This window comes from Polypterus senegalus, chromosome 1 (genome assembly GCF_016835505.1).
Source record: "Polypterus senegalus isolate Bchr_013 chromosome 1, ASM1683550v1, whole genome shotgun sequence".
Lineage (NCBI taxonomy): Eukaryota > Metazoa > Chordata > Cladistia > Polypteriformes > Polypteridae > Polypterus > Polypterus senegalus.
In genome coordinates this window covers 94821143-94841540 of record NC_053154.1, presented here as the reverse complement: position 1 = coordinate 94841540, position 20398 = coordinate 94821143, and the positions used below count along the sequence as shown (strand labels likewise).

The window sequence follows — 20398 nt, the reverse complement described above, 5'->3', positions numbered from 1 at the left end:
AGGTATAAGGGAAGAGGATATGCCTTTTTTATTTTAATAGCCTATACAAGCGCCCTGCATCTGAATTCAACTTGTTGAGATTGAGCAAAATATAATAATAAAAATATAGAGAATAATTTATAGATTTTATACACCATAACACTACTCCATCCTGTGAACTACACTGACTGATTCTGATCATAAAACACACTTTCCATGCTTGGACTAAATGTATTAATAATTGACAATATCTGTTGTGGACTAGGAGTCCAAAAGCCCTTCCAATAATGCCCACTGGGGTGGGAAAAACCTTCAAAAAGTACCTTGTAGAATCTTTATAAAATAAAAGATTTATTCTTCACAAAGCAGTATTCCAATTACACAGAAGCTCCAATGAGCACAAAAGTAGAACAGAGTTGCCTGAGACACAAGGCAATCCAAAGCAAACAAGTCCCAATACTGTGATCAGGAAACATAGTAAAACACAGAGCAAGAAGAATAAAATCCCAATAATTCACAAAAGCACAGAAAAAGGAACACAAACTCCCACAGCACATTCACAATGATCCATCATAGGACAGAGGGCAGCTCCTGTTCGTGATTGGCAGGTGCCCTCTGTCCTCCTTGGGAGACCACACTCAAAACACATGAAACATAGCCAAGGCATTGAAATATAAACACAAGCGATGGCAAATACAATTAATACATACAAAAGAATAAAAAATTAACAAAGATGTCAAAAAAACATACATTTCATGAACCCGAACCCTGGCTAAGACATAACAATATTTTTCAGTGTGTGTGTTTTCGTGTTGTTTTGTCTGGTTGAAGGTTTCTTGTTGGCTTCAGGAACCAGGATATTCATAATATTAGGAAATCAAAATGAATGGGGCATCGTGTGTACATATGATGTTGCAGCAGCCACTTCCCTCCCACCTAAGGAAGGCTAGGACATGATAAACATTTCAGCTTTTTATTGACTTTGTTGCGTACTTGATGCTAGGTAGGTGATAGGTGATGATAGTTTCAGATAGATGAGCAAACTGTCCATTTAGGGTCCAAAGAGCATAACAAACAACACATGCATTTCTTTTGTCTATTCTCTCTATCGTCACTAAAATATAAGGTCTCCCTGCAATTTGATTGTTTGCCTCTATAAAATGCATTTTCTTATTTTGTACTAGCTAAGTCATGGTACAGTACTGCACATGCCATGATTTTCAGATGTATCAAGTCTTTTTTTCTCATGTAACTGTTAATGAAAAGTATTGCTGAAGATTTATTTCCAGTTCCTAACTCTATGAATGTCTGCTTGTACACAGTAAAAATCTATGAGAATACTGTTATGATTGTTGAAATGGCTTTTATAAACTTAATTGTTTTTTCTGTGTTTATGCCTATTGACAGCTGTCCAAATAGCATTGCTGTTTCTTGCATTCTTTGTACTGAACACATCAATAAAGTCTCTTTTCTTAAAGATTTTCTATTCTTAATTTTTAGCTTCAGCTTGTGATTCACCATACAGAACTTCATTGATTCACAGACAGAATAATTAACAATACATAAAATTTTGTGTTGCATGTCCCCGTAACAATTGTAGTCATGTCATTATGATTTGGAATTTGCTATAGCTAAAATCATCTGCTCTAAAAAATATAAATGTATTGTCACAGGATGCTGGAAAATGAACGAATAAATGACATAATACGGAAGGTAAGAATCCACAGATTTATTCCATTTTTTCACATTCTTTCTGAGATGTCAGTTTTGTGATTTTCCAAGAAACTTCATAGCAGATGCTGCAAAGGTGAAGGCTGGCTGTTTTGATGATGTTTGTGTTGGCTGTCTATAATTTTTCCCAATATCTTGATATTCATTGCACCCCCTCCATTAACCACATCTGCAGTGTGCCACACATATAATATGAACAGTAATCAGAAAAAAGTAGCTTTCAAAGTAGTTATATAACTTTATATGAATCAATTAACCCTGAACCAGAATCCACTAAAAGCTGTCTGAAATAATAGTAAATAAATATGTATTTATGCCTGCATCACTAAAACAGCACTCAATAAAACAAAACTTTGTTTTCTAAAGATGTGTATGCATCAGTTAAAGATAAACAAATTTTGAATGCAGTCATCTTTTGATTCAATAACAGCAAAAAGAAGTCTGTTCTCTGACATTGTTTTTCACAGTAAGGGAAATTAAGGTTATATGATGTACGTGTTTTTTGCTACATAAATTTAACAAAATCTCTAAAACATTAAAGAGCTCGGTTAATGGGGAAGATGACCTTGAATTTCACATGTAATGACATTGGTTCTGGGATGAATTGTATAGAAGGGCTTTCAGAGATCACTCTCCACCTTCCGAAGTGATTGATTGATATTTTGTCTTGATTGCAAAAAAGACTTTCTCATAAATAAAAGGATGTAAATGTCTAAAACACATCTATAATATTGTTTTCTATTCTTGCATATTAATGGCTAGATTTACACCAAAAACTAAAAAGAGACTTGCACATGAATTTCAAATGCAAGCTTTTGGTCACTCGCTAGCTGGAAGAGATTTGTTGCCTGATTATAGTGGATTAATGATTTCAGGTTAAAGAAAACAATTTTGAAAGCAGTTTTGCTTATTTGTTGCAGAACTGTGGTGTAAATCGTTATCCATTATGATGCCCAGGGAGCAATTTATTCTCATAAAAAAGTCTGAAGCATTGAAACATTTTGCAATATTTATTTTGGAATTCCTCTTTCTAAAAACTTTTTTTTTTTTTTGCAGGGCCGGCAGAACTGTTGTTCAGTTGCAGAATGTTGCTGCTGTTGTGCTCAAAATAGCAAGGTAGCACGCCTAAGGTTGATGTTAATCATTTTAGCACTTTCAAAAGAAATTCAGTTTGGATGGGGTTTATCACCCGTAGGTGGCACTTGCTCCCTGGGATTGTTTTCTTTATTAAATGCATGACATACTTGAACCTATATATATACCCCTTCGGTAATCCATGGTGGTAATAATCAGATGAGAGAAATATGATGCAAATTAGATATTTATATATATATATATACAGTATATATATATATATATATATATATATATATATATATATATATATATATATATAATGCAGTATTAGTATTTACAGTATACATACATATCCAAGCCATTGGAGCAGTACAATCATCATCCAGTCCTTCAGTGGGGAATGCTGATGATTATATTGTACAGGTATGTGCAGTTTGGCAAAGTAAAGAAGGAATTCATCATGCTGATGGCTTCTGGCTTCTAAAAGGTCCCTCACTTTTATAAATACTCACACATTTTGCATTTATAGTGAGCTTTTTATGAAACTTGTCAAGCACGGGTAACTACCATCTGAGTTATGTTATATGTGGACTGTGCTGACCCAAATACCATCTTTCTTCCTATCTGTGCATAGTGCATCTGCTCATCACTCGTGGCCTCTGCCAGAAAGTGATGGATCAGGCCTTCTTTAATCAACCAAAATTCCTGTTTGAAACAACTGCCTCCACATCAGCCGCATTAGACTAACCAATCATAATTATCAAATGATTATTTTTCAATTATGGTTACAGGGTTTCTCTTGGAAGTTCAGTTCTGGGTTGCACAGTTCATTTCTGGACATCACTATGGAAAAGGAAATTATAGTAGCCTTTTGCAGCACTGACCCTTAGGTGGAATATCAAGCTTGAACCTTTACTGTAAATCCTTTTTGATTTAATGCAGCAGCAGTGTTCATCGTTAAAAAGTATTTACAAAGGTGGGAATTTAACAAATATCACACATTTGACTGAGCAAATTTAGACTATTAAGTGGTAAATTGGGTGACATTTTAGTATTTACAAATATGGCATCAATATGTCTCCCAAAAAGACTTAAGAAAAGGGAGGATTAATTAAATCTGCAATATTTTCCAGTTGTACGTCCAATGCATTTAGATTGCTGATGAAACATTCACCAATTGAGTGAGGTTTTTGACACTTTGAATCAGATAAGCGTTCAAACTGGTTTTGAAGAATTTTGTTAGCACTGTCATATAAAACAGCTCTATTCAAAACATGCATTCTTCCAACCTAGGGAAAAGTTAGACAGACAGACAGATAGATAGATACTTTTTCTGTCACAGATGTCAAACTGTCCAGCTCCGTGCCTACAATACAGCCTGCCTTCCTCACCAGTTTGTCCAGGCGTGAGGTGTCCCTCTTCTTTATGCTGCCTCCCCAGCACACGACCATGTAGAAGAGGGCGCTTGCCACAGCCGTCTGATAGAACATCTGCAGTATCTTACTGCAGATGTTGAAAGACGCCAGCCTTCTAAGGAAGTGTAGTTGGCTCTGTCCTTTCTTACACAGAGCATCAGTATTGGCAGTCCAGTTCAATTTATCACCCAGCTGCACTCCCAGGTATTTATAGGTTTGCACCCTCTGCACACAGTCATCTCTGATGATCACGGGGTCCATGAGGGGCCTGGTCCTCCTAAAATACACCACCAGTTCCTTGGTTTTGCTGATGTTCAGTTGTAGGTGGTTTGAGTTGCACCATTTATATATATATATATATATATATATATATATAGTCACAGATGACCGGGGACACTGCCTGGCCGGGACGCCTGGATAGTCCCTGAGTCCCTGCCACAAGAGGGCAGCCGCCCGGGACTATTTGGGGGCCACAGGGACAGAGCTGGGACGCCCTACATGAGAGGACATGGCCACCGCCAGGGGGCGCCCGGACAATTGGAGAAGCCTGGATGGCAGCACTTCCGTCACACCAGGAAGTGCTGTCGGAAGTAATTCCAAGGTCACCCGGAGGGCTTCCAGGTGCTTTCCTGACACTTCCGCCACACCAGGAAGTGACGTCAAGGGGAGCACCTGGGGGTTATCCGGGTCATAATAAAAGGGGCCGCCTCCTTCCAGTAGACGAGCCAGAGTTGGGAGGAAGGAGACGAAGCTTGTGAGGAGGAGAGAGGAGGTCAAAAGAGAGAAAAAGAGAAAGAAGAAGACGACAGTGGAGAGAGTTGGTGCTTGAGGACATTGTGGTGCAGAAAGATTTAAAATAAAAAGAAGTTTGTTTTGGACATCCTGGTGTCGGTCTGTCTGTGTCTGGGGGTACGCTTTCCACAATATGTATATATGGGCAGAAAGTTGTAGGATTTGGAAATCATTACCAATGATTTATTAAGAATTCCGGTTACATCATTGCCCCCATCACTTCATTGACCCAAAACCCAAAAGGGTGTAAATTTAAAACACTTGTTTGTGACTGCTCCTAATCTGAGACATCCAGATGATTCACTCCCCTTTGACATGCAAGTGAATGCTTTGGTATTGTTAGCAAGGTCCATCCTTGTGCTTTCTTTTCAAAACACATATTTCCATGGAATGAATAAGGTATTATTGGCAATGAAAGCAGCATTAGAAGAATGATGCCATGGGCAGATTGTCCATTTATTATAACAGTTGTCAGGTGTATTTGCTGCCAGTGTCTGTTTGTACCTTTAATTTTTTTTATAATAATACATAAATTGAATATCAAAGGGTAGTCAAATATATGACTCTCTCTATAGCACAATGGTTTGAAAGAGGGGAAGCAGATGGATGGGAAAGTGAGCCCAGGAGAGGAGCATGTAGCTAATGCTCAAAATCTGGCTGAAGGTTGCTACTGCTGAGCAGCCTGGGAGCATGAGCATTACAACTACACTAGGAGGACTCCCCTGCAAGTCAGGGGAATGACAGCGGGAGTCGGAGAGAGTAAAGCTAAATGCAGTGCCCTGTACACACTGATGAACTGGCAACAGGAGCCTGAGCAGGATCAAAGGGTTTTCTATGCCTGCTGGTTGATGTCTCCTCGTGCTCGCAGCTGGTTGCAGTGGTGGGATGAGTCGTGGTGGTGATAAACGAAGAGAGGAAGAAGAAAGTGGGTTTGGTGCCAGAATGATTTTAATCCAATCTGAGAGAGTAAAGCTTGGTGAGGTGCCGTGTACATACCGAGGGACTGGCAACAGTTACAGTAGATCAAAGGGTTGTCTGCACCTTCTGGTGGACTTCTCCTCGTGCTGGTGGATGTCACCTAATGCTGCAGAATCCAAAGAGGTGAAGGCAGAGAGACAATGGATTTTAGAAAGCAGCACCAAGGCTCATGGTTTTTAAAGAAAATGTTGGCCCTTGTGATTTTAACCATGTTTGAATGGTTTATTTATTTGAAAATTTTAACCTTCATGTTTTGCACAAATTTTATGGATTATTTATTGGGACAATTTGTTGCAATGAAATATTGACACTGGTTGGTTTCCTTTTGGCTTTTAATAAAAGCACTTACTTTTTGCACCAATCCCATGCTGAGTGTGTGTGTCCTCCTTTGCATGGTTCATCTCAGTCAATGGTTATTGACAGTTACGGTTGAAGAGGCTCCCAGAATCGACAAGGAAGTGTGGAGCTGATCCAGACCATCACAAATGGTGGCAGAGGTGGGATTCTTCTTTGATACTAGATAAAGAGAAGGAAAAAAATACTTTTTCCATTGTCTTTTTGACTGATTTTTTTTTTTTAAGTTGGCTTATTCATGAAAAAGTGGCTTGTGATATCAAGCGTGAGTAAAACCCATATACACCAGGGAGAAAACAGGAAAACACAAAAAATCCATACCAAATAAAAATAATATCAAGTTGTTAAAAATGTGCAAAAATGCACTTAAATGACATTGGCTCTTTGTATGTCTGAGAGCAAAGAGAGCAGCACCATATCTTTATTTTTCCTTATGAATCTCATGTGGAAGATTTACACTTTGAAAAGTGCTAACAATGAGCTGTCATCAGAGCATGAAAAGCATGATGACAATCACTCGATAGTAGGACCTGATGTCATTTGTGCCTTGATGATACTTTAACATAAAGTAAATACTCAGGATGAAGTGCAAGTATTTATTATAAAAAGAGCTTCCAATTAACACACTCAAAAAACAAAATCCTAACTGAAAATGTGCAAAACTTTGTCTTGCATTTACATTTAGGGACACTTCTGGTATTTTATAACAGACAACCACTGAGTTTGGAAACAAGCATGGGATCGTATTTGAAATATGCGGTTTACTTTTAGCCACTTTGCATTCACAAGCTTAAAGCATTACATTTAATTCAGACTAATAACTTTTACTATAAATGTTATAAAGTTATAAGCATGATGATAGTGTAACAGTATATCAGGTGTCTCTGTGTAACTGCAAGCAGTGTTTAGGAAGCTGAGCAATTTGTAAAGTATCACTTTGAGTTTTTCTTACACAGAATTCTACAATATTGTAATTCTCTGCACAAGACATGCTCATTAATAGAAATTACTGTTTTAGGTTTTTTTACCACCAAGGACAAAAGAAGACCTTTTTTATGGAAAGATAGAAGACATTGTAATAATCAAGCAAAAAATAATGAAGGCCCTTCAGATATCAATGTGACAGTCAAGCTAGAACTATAATAATGTTATCACATAAAGATGAGCTGCTATATCTGAAGGCTCATAATGCATAATGTATTAAGGCAGGACAACATACTGTAACTTGCAGAGGTCAACAACATCCTCATATCCTAAAAAAAATTGTTTGTACTCATTTTTCGAGGCTGTGATTTTGTCCTTCTACTGACATTTTGTATGTTATAGCATGTATCTTCATATCAGCTACAGATTTTGGGATCCCATCTTACATGCTAAAACATTATTCTTGCTGGAATTTTGCCACAACCTGTTCCGAACAGATGTTACTTATCTGATCAGATGCATGTTTGTAAAACACAGAAAAGATTTATTTGGTGCTGCTTCTTCACGTTCTGTATTCAGCTATACTTTTAAAATTTCTTTCTTTATTTTTACTGTTTTGTTTGGCATATGATCTCCTATTGCATCGTGAAATCCAAAATGATTGTGACATTGTGATACTTCCTGGCAGGCACAATAGTTTCCCCTTCTGTATGTGTAAAGTACTGTCATGTGCACAGGAGATATTTTAAACTGTTCAGGTAAGAAGACTTTTGACTTCTTAGTCTGAAGTCTTGTTAATCAACAAATTTGCAGTGCATGCTGGGGAGACTAGCATACGAACCAGGGCTATAAAGCTTGTTTTTATTATTATTTTATTATTTTGCTTACTTTGCAGGGAATCTTACAAAAATGACCTTGAACCTTCTGATTATAGCACTGTAAAAAGCATTTTCTTGTGCTGTGAAAAACTGCAAAAGATAATGTTAACATCCCTTCTGAGTGTTGTCCTGTTTGGATCAGAGAAGGGCAAAGCTGACACTGGAGGCCCCCCACTACACAGCTGTTGTTTTAAAAACTGGCAAAGAGTTCTCTGTCTTTTGCTCTCTATAAACTTGCTTTGCTTGAGTTGATTGAGAACACATAATCTGCAAGAGTGGAATGATTATCAGCATCTTTCTACTACTGGTTGGACAAAATGAAGATTTATGACACCCAGGTTGTATGATTCTGTATACCACCCTACCAACACTGTTATTGGTTTTAATATAAGTAAATGTAACTTATAAGTAAAAGCTTCAAAGGCAATGCCCTTATCCAATTATTTTAACCAGCAAGTTGAAGGGCGGGATTCTCAATTCCTTATCTACCTGCAGTTTCTTGAGGGTTTGGTGGTGAAAGTAAATTGAAGTAAAGGTTTTGAACTAAAAGACAATCTGAGTCAGCGAGCAGCCGGCCATTAGAGGTCCCTAGCATTTAATATGCTGGGAATAATATGGACAAGTTACAAGGTTAAAGGCAACAAGTATGTAGCCAATTTTGACATGTCTTCCTATTATCCATTAAGAAAAGAACCTAAGAAATGATTTGATACCTTTTGTGTTAGGGGATCTGATAACATAATACAAAGAGGGCTATGGACATTGCTCAGAAAGTCTCAGTTCTTCTGATCGTTCTAAAATTGCCCATCACTGCCTCTTGACATCATTATACAGTGTTTGTCAAGTACTTTATCCGTGTTGCTAGTGTATTTTTTGTTTTTGAGCACATTTTATTTGTTTTCAGCTTAATATTATGGTTTAATAGGGATTTAATAACACAGGCTGAGGTCTTGTTTATTGTTATATTGCTGTTTTTGAGGTAAAAGACATAGTCAAAGTCGAGTCAACCAGCGACCAACTTTACTGAAGAAGGTCATTAGACCCGATGACAGTCATGATAGCTATTCTGACTGAATGATCGAACATAGATTGCTGTCACTGTCCTGCTCCACTGAGACTGAGGAGATCATTCCTGCCCCAGACTATGTGACTCTTCAATTCCACCAAGGGGGTAAACGTTAACATTATACGAAGTTATTGTCTGTTATACCTGTATTTTTATCACTGTTGAATTTAATATTGTATTTTATCAGTATACTGCTGGTGGAGTATGTGAATTTCCCCTTGGGATTAATAAAGTATCTATCTATCTATCTATCTATCTATCTATCTATCAGGCTTTTAATAATACAATGTGAAAAAATAAATAAATAAATAAATGGAAGTAACTTCCCCTAATTAATTTGGGAAATCATAAGACATTACTTAATTCCTTGTCCTATGATAATACAGAACGAGATACTGGAATATTCTTGTCTAGCACTGACCCATGTGATTTTGAACTCACTGAAACAACCATTTATATTCAAAAATAAACACTTCCATAAGACTTTGCCTTTCTTAACATGATTTAATTCTTAACATGACTTTAGCTGTCTAATGTCAGACTAAAGGTTGTCAGGCCTACAAGCCTTGCAGTTATAGAATAGCCAAAAGAAGCATTGTGATTCTTCCTCCACACTGTTTACTATGTTTCTTGCCAACAACCAAATGAGCTGTGACATTGAGAAATATTCCTAAGTGTTTAAAAATGGATTCCTCATCAGTTTGAAGCTGAGAAGGGTTATTACCAATTAAGAGAATTATCTTAGTCTTTAAATTTGTTAAGGGAGTGATGGGTGGCCCAACAGAGGAGGGGAATGCATTTATGTAAACAGTGGATGATTACAAAGAAAAGGAAGATTACACAGGTAATGATAACTCATAGGTTGTGCCAGTTTGCCATGAAGGTGAAATGAGAACTAAGAAAAGGAAAAAGTGATACTGGCAAGAACAATAGCAGTCTGTAGTTGGGGCATAGGGATCATTTAGGAGCAGTGCACTCTGTGTGCTTTTTGTTCTGCAGACCAAGTAGGCAGTTGAAACAACATGACTAGGCAAGTGAGATAGAGAGTTGACCTGAGAGGTGGCATTCAGTGGTGCTATGGGCTGTCAGAAGACAAGCCACCAAGCATTTGGCAGGTTTGCCTAATGCACATCTTTGGAGAAGTGACCTTATAAAACAGAGTGAAAGCCATGGGTTAATACAATGCTGGGAGCTGCTTAAAAAATCTCAAGTTTAAAGTCCCTGCATTAAGTTTTGGCCAGGGTTCCTATCCTGGCCTATGCTTTTCAACTTTTTCATTCATTTTTCTATTTTAATTATTTCTTATGAGTTTTCCTGTTTATATTGTTCTGATTAGCTGTCACTTATTCATTATGTTTCAGGTATTATTATTTTGTTTCATACCAGCTTCTTCCAGTGCTGGGTTACAGGGGTGTGGAAAATGCATTTCGTGGCAGCACTGGGCACAAAGCAGAAAACAGACAGTCCTAAGCACAGAGCTACTCTTGCAGACAATAAGCCAGAGTTTTTCAGCTACTTTTGAGTCTCAGGGGCCTGTTGTCAGCTTGTGAACATATGAGACACTTACACTAAGTAATCCACCACCAACTTTTTTTCCACAACACCACTGAAAGGATCGAAACAGCCTTGCAAGACATTTTGCCCAATTTCTAATTGCACTCCCGTCAATCTCCTGATTCTGTTTGATTTTATTTCAATTTTGTAATCATGTGCATTTTTTCCATCCTCTTGAAGGGTTTTGGGACGGGGTATGTTGGTGGGGGAACCAGGTATGAAGTGAGAAATATTAGAAAGAGGATAAAAAATGCTTCATGATGTTGTCTATCCCTTTGGCGGATTTTTATACTGTGAATAAGTCACTACCTGAAACTGTTATTATGTTTTGTATCCTTATATGCTCATGCCAATGGGACACCTCATGCATAAGTAGTTAAGAATTTTGTGATTGTGTATTGGGACATAGTTACTGTTGACTGCCTTTTTTAGGCAATTCCTTTCTGCTATTTTGAGCTTTTGTCTTTTAGTTATCTTTTTTGTTAAAAAAAAATCTTGAATTTTATAAAGGTTCTTGTGAATTGTTTCTACTCCCAGCTAGAGTTTAAACTGTTTCTCCCACTGGTGAAACTTTTTAAGAGATTTGCCTTTTTCAAATGGTAATGGTTAGTTGGGCGGTAAGCCTCTCATTTTCCCAGGTCAGGTTTGCCTGGGGTTAGATAGGTTCTGTGGGAGTTTTAGAAGGCCTCATCCTCACTTGTAGAGTAAGAATCACAACACTCTGTTGTATATGTAGCACAAAAGCTGTCCACAGGACAATGTTTAAAGTTACCTAACTTTTCAGATTAATTTGTTTAAAGTTGGGGAAAAAAATTCAGCTAATAAGATGAGAGGTGAGAGTAGTGAGAAAGGGTGAACGTTTTGTGAGGTGAGTTTTTGGAATGTATTGCAATACTAGGTAGAGAGATAAAAAAGCATTCCTAGTCAAATAGCAGGATTACATAACTGTATAGCTAGGCTTGGTAAGTCAAAGTCAAAGTGAACTTTATTGTCATCGCAACCATATACAAGGATATAGATAGACAAAATTGCGAAGCTCAGGGTCCACAGTGTAACAACATGAAGTGCAAATAATAAATTACAAATATAATTAAAATTTTTATTTAAAATTAAAACATAAACAAGACAAGACAAAGAAGTAGCAGCAATATTGATGTGTAGTCAATCTAGATACATAAATATAATCAAGAGCAGTGCTGGATTAACCATATAAGCAAAGTAAGCACATGCTTAGGGCATCAATAGTAAAGGGGGCACCACAAAAATTTTCCATGGTTGAATTTATCACATAAATTATTAAATTAATTAAATTTATAGCCATTTTCAAAATTTTATGATAAATGAATAATGCCTCTGTTTCCGATGGGAGTGTTAGCTCCTTGGAAATATGTTCTTTTATATTGCGGCGTTTTAATAAACCTTTTTTTAAATAATTATAAATTATAACGGCGATATCCCTCTTTTCAGCAATAGGCGGCGACAAAGTCACAGAAAAGACAGAATATACTTAGCTTGTTTAATGCGGCTTACATTGCTGTACAGACAGGGAAGACCAGCTAGTTTCATCTTTTACCGAAGAGGTCTTTTTAGTTTCTTTTGCTTTCGGGGATTCGGTCGTGTAGAAACTGCTTTTTTCTGTCACAACGGAGGTGGCTTTTGAGTCAATCGCTTCCACTCACTCAGGTCCTCAAAGGCTGGCAAGGTGCCAGCCTCTTTTATATTGTGTCCACACGACCAAATCCCCAGTACAATTACCAAAGAAGGTAGACAAACCTGTGCTAAGCATCAAACAGGCGGGTCAAATAACACTTAGTCTTTTTAGGGCTGACAACAGCTGTCACTGTCTGTCTTTATGCTTTGCTTGGCCCAGCAATTCTGACTGCTGACACTCTGTGCTAAATCTGGCTCAGCTCTTCATGGCATGTTACACAGAAAAAGAATGAAAAATACATTTAAAAATATTTAAAACAGATACAGTGACACAATTCTTAATATTATAACAAACTTATTATAACAGCCTCCCTGTACCTCCCTATATCGTCACTGTTCGTAGATGGCGTCTTACACAGTGCGTTCTGAATACTGGTGCCATCTACGATGGGGAATTCCCGTTTCATGATGATTCCCTTAAATGCCATGTTATGTCAAAATATTGTGAAAATAATTTGATTCAAAACAATATGTTTTTTAAATAATAGTTAATAGTTGATTAAAAATTATTATCACGTAATTGTTGGTTTTGTGAAGTATCTGTTATTTAACTTAAAATAAATTTCTAGTGCATAGAAAGTGTTATTTTCTGTTTTAAGCAAAAACAAAAAATCATCCCAGTTTGAGGAAAAAATATTCTGGTAAGTATTTAATTCTATTCTTAGATATTTTTAAATTCATTTACATTATGTAAAAGTGAAAATTGTACAGCTGATTACTATTGGATAAAATTGTTTATAACTTTTTTTACTAATAAAGATTTATTAACAAAGTTTTCACAAAGTATTCTTCAAATCTTGTACTAAGAATATGTGTAAATAGACTTCCTAAATTCACACAAAAGCCATAAATAAATTAAATAATCAAAATGGTAAATCTACGATTTTCATGTCAAAATGAAAACCGTACATTTCAAGAAAACCTTTTAAAATCGACCCGAAATGTTAAAATTTGTAAACTTTTGGATGCCATTTTCTCTTCAAGAAATGATATTGAATTTTCGATAATAAAATAAAATTTTATTTTCTAGTTTGTTATTATTTTAATATTTTGAATTACTAGTGTAAGGGGGCACCAAAATTATTTAGTGCTTAGGGCATCTAAGGGTCTTAATCCGGCCCTGGCCATAAGGTAGGTAATATGATAAATAAATAAATAATAATTAATAGATATAGATAATATAGAAATTAAAACTTTGTTATTTTATACCTTTTGCTACTTATGTGTTACCTTCGCTTATCCCTAACATGTGTTTCTATAATTTCAAAGCTGTGCCTTTTCGTATTTTGGCCATTTTAGGGTCTGGATAGATGTAATGACAGTAGCATCCTATCCCTCTTGGTGATTAAGAAAACAGAAAAAAGTTAAACATTCAGTGCTCACTAAATAACTCTAATGAAAGAGAAAAAGTAAGAGCCAAAAAAACTGAATTGTTTACTTTTAACACTGGCTATCAAATAGGTTTAAAGGAAGCTTTAAAATACTCCTGTAACATATAGCTTGTATCTATCTATGTAGCATTTACTTCAAAGCATACACTAGGAGCCCAACACACAGGTTGTCTTACCATTCCAAATATAAATAAGAATTCTTTTAGGAGGCCAACCTTTTATGTTTAGGGCTCTAAATCTTAAACAATCTGCCTGCTTGTGATGAGATGTCCATGTTTGCCTCACCATTTAAATCTAGGTTTATGGCTTTCTAATTCTCCAAGCCTTCTCTGATTAGAGCCATGATTGCAGCTATTTATACTATATAATTTTGTATTAGTTATCTGAGTACACTAAAATTGTGACATTCATCAGCACAGGCTGTCACCTTTTTTTTCCATTTCATAATAGGGAATAATTCTTTTCTTCAGGCTAGACTCCCTGATTAAACTATCCACTGAAAACTGCAACAAATAAATCTGAGTGTTGAACACATGGATTAGATGGAACAAAAAAGTCAAATACACAATTGTATACACACTCAAAAAAAAGCATTTAACAATTTGAACATCAAGGAAAGCTAAGGAAACAATTTGGAACAGTCAAGGAGTCTACAAACAAGAAATGTTTCATTGCTAGCATGGGAGGTATTTTTCGTACATGGATTACTCGTTTAGCTGGATGTAATTGTTGACGATTTGGCATGATCCTGGATCTGTCGGTTTTTCGAAAACTCTTGCGGGATGTGTTGTCATAGCAACACATCAAAATCCTCAAACCTGCTCGGAATAGGTTTGTTCTATGTAAACAAGGATTAGCTCACACACTTAATTAGTGTCCGTGCATGGAATTCATTCAGTCATGGCTTCACCGTTGTAGCAGTAGCACGAGTGCGGAGGGGGGTGAAAAAAAGAAAGTGCACGGAGGATAAGAGAGAAGAAGGCGGCAGGAAGGAAAATGCCGGTGCATGCAAGAGCGAGCAGGTGAAGGCAGGCAGCTGGAGGGAGAGCCCCCTGGAAAGGGTGTCTGGATGACACTCAGTGGAGCTGAAGGAAACGGTTGCTTCAGATGAGCACTCAGGAAGGCAGCAGGAGCCAGGAAAGCTTAGGAGAGTGAACCTCAGTATAAGCGTCCTGGCCTTTGGGGACCCTAAGTCTTGGTCTGACGGAGCCAGGGAAAGAAAGGCAACCAGATGTAAAGGACAGAGGCAGGTAGGGTGACTCCCCTGGTGCATAGCCTGGATAGAAGAAGTAGGGGAGGCACCAGTAGAAGAATGCACCAGGCTTTGTGTTTTAAAAGACTGCTTCCAGCCATTGTTTTTAACCTAGTTTTTATGGATTTATTTAAGGGATTTTAACCTCCACCTTTTCACTGGTTTTATTGGATTATTTATTTATTTGAAGCACTTCACTCTTTATTTTGAACACTGTGATTTTGCTATTGTTTATAAAAGCACCTTTATGCACCAGTTAAATATAGTTAAATAAATGGAATAAGTTAAATATAGACTGAAAAGCCTGGACAAAATTGTTTTCAGAAAATATCGTGCTTAAGCTCGGAAACATGCTTAAGCCATTTCTTGAACAGAAGTTGCAATTTTTAAAGCCTGAACTTGGTGTGAAAATCGTCAATGTTGGTAATAACACTTAATGCATATGCTTAATGTTAATTGATCTAGTGTGTAGTTGATCTATTTTGTTGTTTGACACAACAGGCAAAGGCAGTTAGCTCTTTTTGAGAATATCATCTATGGGAGATTGCATGAAAAACACATTTTAAGGATTGCAATGATTTTTTGCCTCATGAAGATGTCTTGCTTATAAGCTGACAACTGTTCTCTTCGATTTGTGTGGTAAATCGGAGCCTACATCACAGAGACCATCACACAGAAATTATGCTTTCCCTGTTCCATTGCAGGTTTTAACAACCCTTCAGGGACTTGATGGCAGAAACTGTTCTGCGTGAACTGGCTGACCAGTGAAGAATCCTGCAGTCATCATTGAGCCGTGTCATGCCATCTGTATGGAAGTATAACTAAGATGCTACCTAGAGACATCCAGTTTTCTTATGTTTGGGGTGAGCAAGCCAAGACCAAAAGGCAATTTACAGCGATTGCTGATGTTCTAAATGTGTTCATTACAATTGACTATTCGTATGTTGCAATAAATTCACCATCACACAATGAATTTGCTTTTGTAAACTGAAAGTACATTCTTTCAATTAGTATTCACTTAAAATTTGATGCTCAAATATGTCTAATGTTGTTGCAAGGTGGCCCAGCAGAACACGATTCCTTTTTTTTTGTCAAATAAATTGTTATAACTTGCTTACTAGGTGCTGGAGCCTATCCCAGCAAGCACAGGGCACAAGGTAGGAACAAACTCTGGACAGAGCACCAGTCCATTGCTGGACAAACACACACACACACACTAGTGCCAATTTAAATTTGTCAGTCCACCTAATCTGCATGTTTTTGGACTGTGGGAGAACATACAAACACCATGCAGGGAGGACCCAGGATGCAAATTCTAGTCTCCTTACTGTGAGGCAGCAGCACTACCACTGTGCCACCATGCCACAGTCATTTATCAATTAGTGTGGAAAGCAGACTTCAGGGTTTTGCCATGTTTTATGGTTGGTTTCTGGGTAAGTAAGCCTAATTGATAAGATTAAAATTAATTGTATTATATTAAAGACAACTTGTATAATCTTTAAGGTGATAGCGAGTACATAGCAAGAGAGAAGATGTCATGAAAGAAACTCCTACACTCGACCAGTGATAGACCGGAAAATTGGTTCATTAGAAGGTAATTGCCAGGTGTTTGGACTTTGTGGACTACACACTGCTGTGAAGTTCCACAAAGGTTTGCCATACTTGCCTCATAACACAGAAACATAGACAACCGCTGCCACTCAAAGTCATCGTTAGAGGGTGACTTCCAGGGCTTTAGCTCCAATCTAAAGGTTTCTGCCCCTGGTCTTTGGGAATATCCAAATGATTTAGGACACCTCCCCATTCTTTTACATCTAAAATATATGTTGGACTAACCCCGTTATCAGGGGATCTCAGCCACTAATACATGCTAAAGATAGAGATCCCCTTGCTGCCACCTGAGATGTTTGAAGCCATGCATGCACTCATTTTGACCAGGACATCAATGCAATGGCAATTCAAAGATGTTTGAATGTTGTACATCAGATAAAAAGGGACTTGTATGTATTGCAACAGTAATGTTTACTTGACACAATGATTTTATTCTTTATAAGTTCAATAACAATATCTTGCATTTATTCATGTTGTCTACTGGTAGCAGCCTGGACACTGCATGCTTGCACATTGCTATTGTTCTCTTCACTCACCTGCTGTCACTTGCTTCCACATTTGTATTTTTTTCTTTTATTAGTGGTTTTATTTGCTCTTGCAGTTCTCCGCTTCATTTTCTTTTGTGTCCATGTTGCTTTTGCCTTTCCAGCATAAACAAAGTTTTAATGTGGAATCTAAGTAAGGTTTTACACATGAGGTCCCAGGTAATAAAACAAAGGTCTTACTTTTTAGTAGAAGCAAAATTACGATTAAAAAAAATTAAAACCTAAAAAAAAGATTAGAAACCAAAAGAACCAAAACAAAGCATTCTCAAAGAGTCACAGCAGAGTCTAGAAACCAAAAGAAGAAGGAGAAGTTCCCCACCAAAACAATAATCACAAGGTAACATAATGAAGATCTTTTTAAAATCCCAAACAGGGATTACAAAGCTGCCAATCTGCCATATTAAACAGGTTAGAAGTGATGTCACATGTCACAATGAAACCCATCACATGATGGTAAATAGTATAACAGATTAACAACATGTTCACTAGCAGAGGAAACACAGTAAAATAGAGAAAAAAATGGCAAACAGGACTCACAAAATTAAGCTGATGTCACATCATTGTCACAGTAACAAAAAATAAATTAAAAAGCAAAACATCTCAGAATGATTCATTACATTAATACAGATTCTAAAAATAATGAGATTCACAGTCATTGGCAGGATAGTTAATTTTCTGTTATGTTACAGCCTCCCAATTAAAAATCCTACATTGTGCTTTTGTGCTGTTTTGGGACAGCTTTTATAGCCTCTGTATTTTCCCAATTTTTAGGTTTCATTATTTTCGTCTTTTGCATATTCCAAAAATAAGCATTTCTCCTTTTAATGAAGTTATTTCAGATCATTAAACAAAACTGATATGATCTAGACATCACCATTGAAATCATTGATCATGTTTGGATAGATAATGTGGAGATGATATTGAATGCCTCTGTCACTGCATCACAAACTATGTTAACTTCTGTGCAGACACAGTGGTACCCACAAAGACAGTGCATTACATTCCATACAATAAGCCCTGGTTTACTAAGGAGCTAAAAGGTCTCCTGTGGAATTAGCCTAATTGATTGGTATTGGTGGTTAGAATGTATTATTATTGGATAAGCTGCTTGTACAGGGAATTTAAACTTATGGATCAATGCATTCTCAATCAAGCTAAAGCAAAGTGCGTTGTATTAGCTAGCTTTAAGGGTTAATTATTAATGACTTGTTTGCCTGCTTGTTTGGACATTAGATTGAGGTACTGACAAGTCAAAGCCAGTGTGTAATATAAGAAAACTGCTAATACTTTAACCTTGAGAGATAGCTGTAAAGTAATTATTCATTTGAGCGGCCTGGTACCTTAGGTGTGGGTCCTCCTAGTCTCGACTCTAATGGTGACAATTGATCAGTACATAAGTTTCAGACACCTGCACAGTGTATGAAGTAATGATGGCCAGTTTCGGTCAGGTGATGGACATTAGTTAATGGTGCACATGGACATTATGTAATGGTGGGAAGGACTAAAACAAGGACAGTATTTCGTGTAGACGATTAGAAATGTAATATAAACCAATGCATTTCCTAGTTGAAGTGCTTCCACTGTGGTGAAGTCTCTTTATTACATTGCTCTGTAAAAAAGATTGTGGTATAGGATTTAAACTTCCTCATGCATGCTCATTTTAGCTAAGGGTTCCCTCTCAGCCTTTATATTCTGACCGAAAAATGTCATCACAGTGTAATTGGTATTTTTGTAGTTCATATGTTTGTATTGTAAATATTACTTTTGGATTTCTTTGTACATTGTTTTTTGCTTTGCCTTTGGATTACCAATTTTTGGATTTATGATTATGTCTTGATTACCTCTGGTTGCTTTTTTAGATAAACCCAATTTGCCTTTGTTTGTTTTTCCTTCTTTTTCTATTTAAATAAATTAGAATGTTAAAAACATTGCTTTTTCTTTGTCATTTCATACCAGAAATTTAGAGTTATGCTTCCCATATGAAGGGCATTCTAGTATATTGCAAAATAGTTTTGATCTTTAAAGCCTATTCCTCATTTGGGGCCTGTGCAGGCCTTGAAAGCCTGTCTTTTAAATTTGGGATCTGGGTTCTGGGGGTGAGATCTGTTTTTGAGACAGACTAGTGAAGGTCCTGGTCTGTTTTTGGCACATTTCTGAGACCTATAACCCTATTTGCTATCTTGTGTGTGGTTAACCACAGTAACTGGTGTGCCTGTAATGAGCTGATCATCACCAAACTAATTGTAAGACCCTGAGTGGTGAAGAAGCAGGGAGGAACAATATTTTGAACCTGTCATAATCCAGGTAGACAAACAAAATAAAAATATTTTACTTTAATTTTTTTCATTATGGATTGCTATTGTTTTTTTTTTTGTTGATACTTTGGCTCAAGCAATGGACAAAATCACTATCAAGAACAAAAACAGAGTTCCTTAATAGAAAAATGTTTTCTTAAGGCAAAAAATAGGATCATGAAGCAAAGGACACAGCAGCCTCAGAAAAATGAATTCAAAATAATACACAACTGCTATGAAGATGGTCAGTGAAACAGAAAAAAATAGCCCCTGTCCCTTTAGCTAGGCACCAGACTGAACAAAAATAGCACAAACAAGACAGCAGTATAATAAGGCAGGAAAGACGGAAGCTGCTTTTAGTTAAGCAGCTAAATAGAGATTACAGGGAAAGGCTTCAAATCTGTTTAAATAATTTTGCTTAGCTGGACCATAACACTGTGAATGTGAGATTCCACAACTAGAAATTATATTTAACATAGTGTTTTTTTTCTGCTGTTGTCAACTGGACCACCAGGGAGTGTTAAAAGGTTAATTTCTTAGCTAGGCCTTTAACAATGATCTGATGAATGATCTGATCACAGATGTCACCAATTCAATAAAGACCTGAAAATGTGGCCTGCTATAAATATATTCTAAGAGTAGTAGGCAAAATGAGATAATTTCAAAGAATACAGGATGAATTCTTGCTCTTAAAACCTGGGTCCCTTTTAACATGCCCATCTGGATGTTTCTATTTTAAGTCTAAATGGTCTAAAATAGTGAATCAAGTAGTAGAAGATTTTTGTGGTGTTACATATAAGAATCTGACATGGTCTAAGTAAGAACATGATAAGTTGAAAATTTAGAG

The 20398-nt window shown here is 36.7% G+C and overlaps 1 long non-coding RNA gene across 1 annotated transcript in view; it reads right to left on the bottom strand.

The window, feature by feature from the left end:
- LOC120529654 overlaps positions 1 to 20398 on the bottom strand; it is a 126294-nt gene that overhangs the window by 42068 nt on the left and 63828 nt on the right. Inside the window, exon 3 of the long non-coding RNA XR_005633787.1 lies at positions 6322 to 6488. This is a non-coding gene — a long non-coding RNA (uncharacterized LOC120529654). The remainder of the gene's footprint in view (positions 1 to 6321; positions 6489 to 20398) is intronic.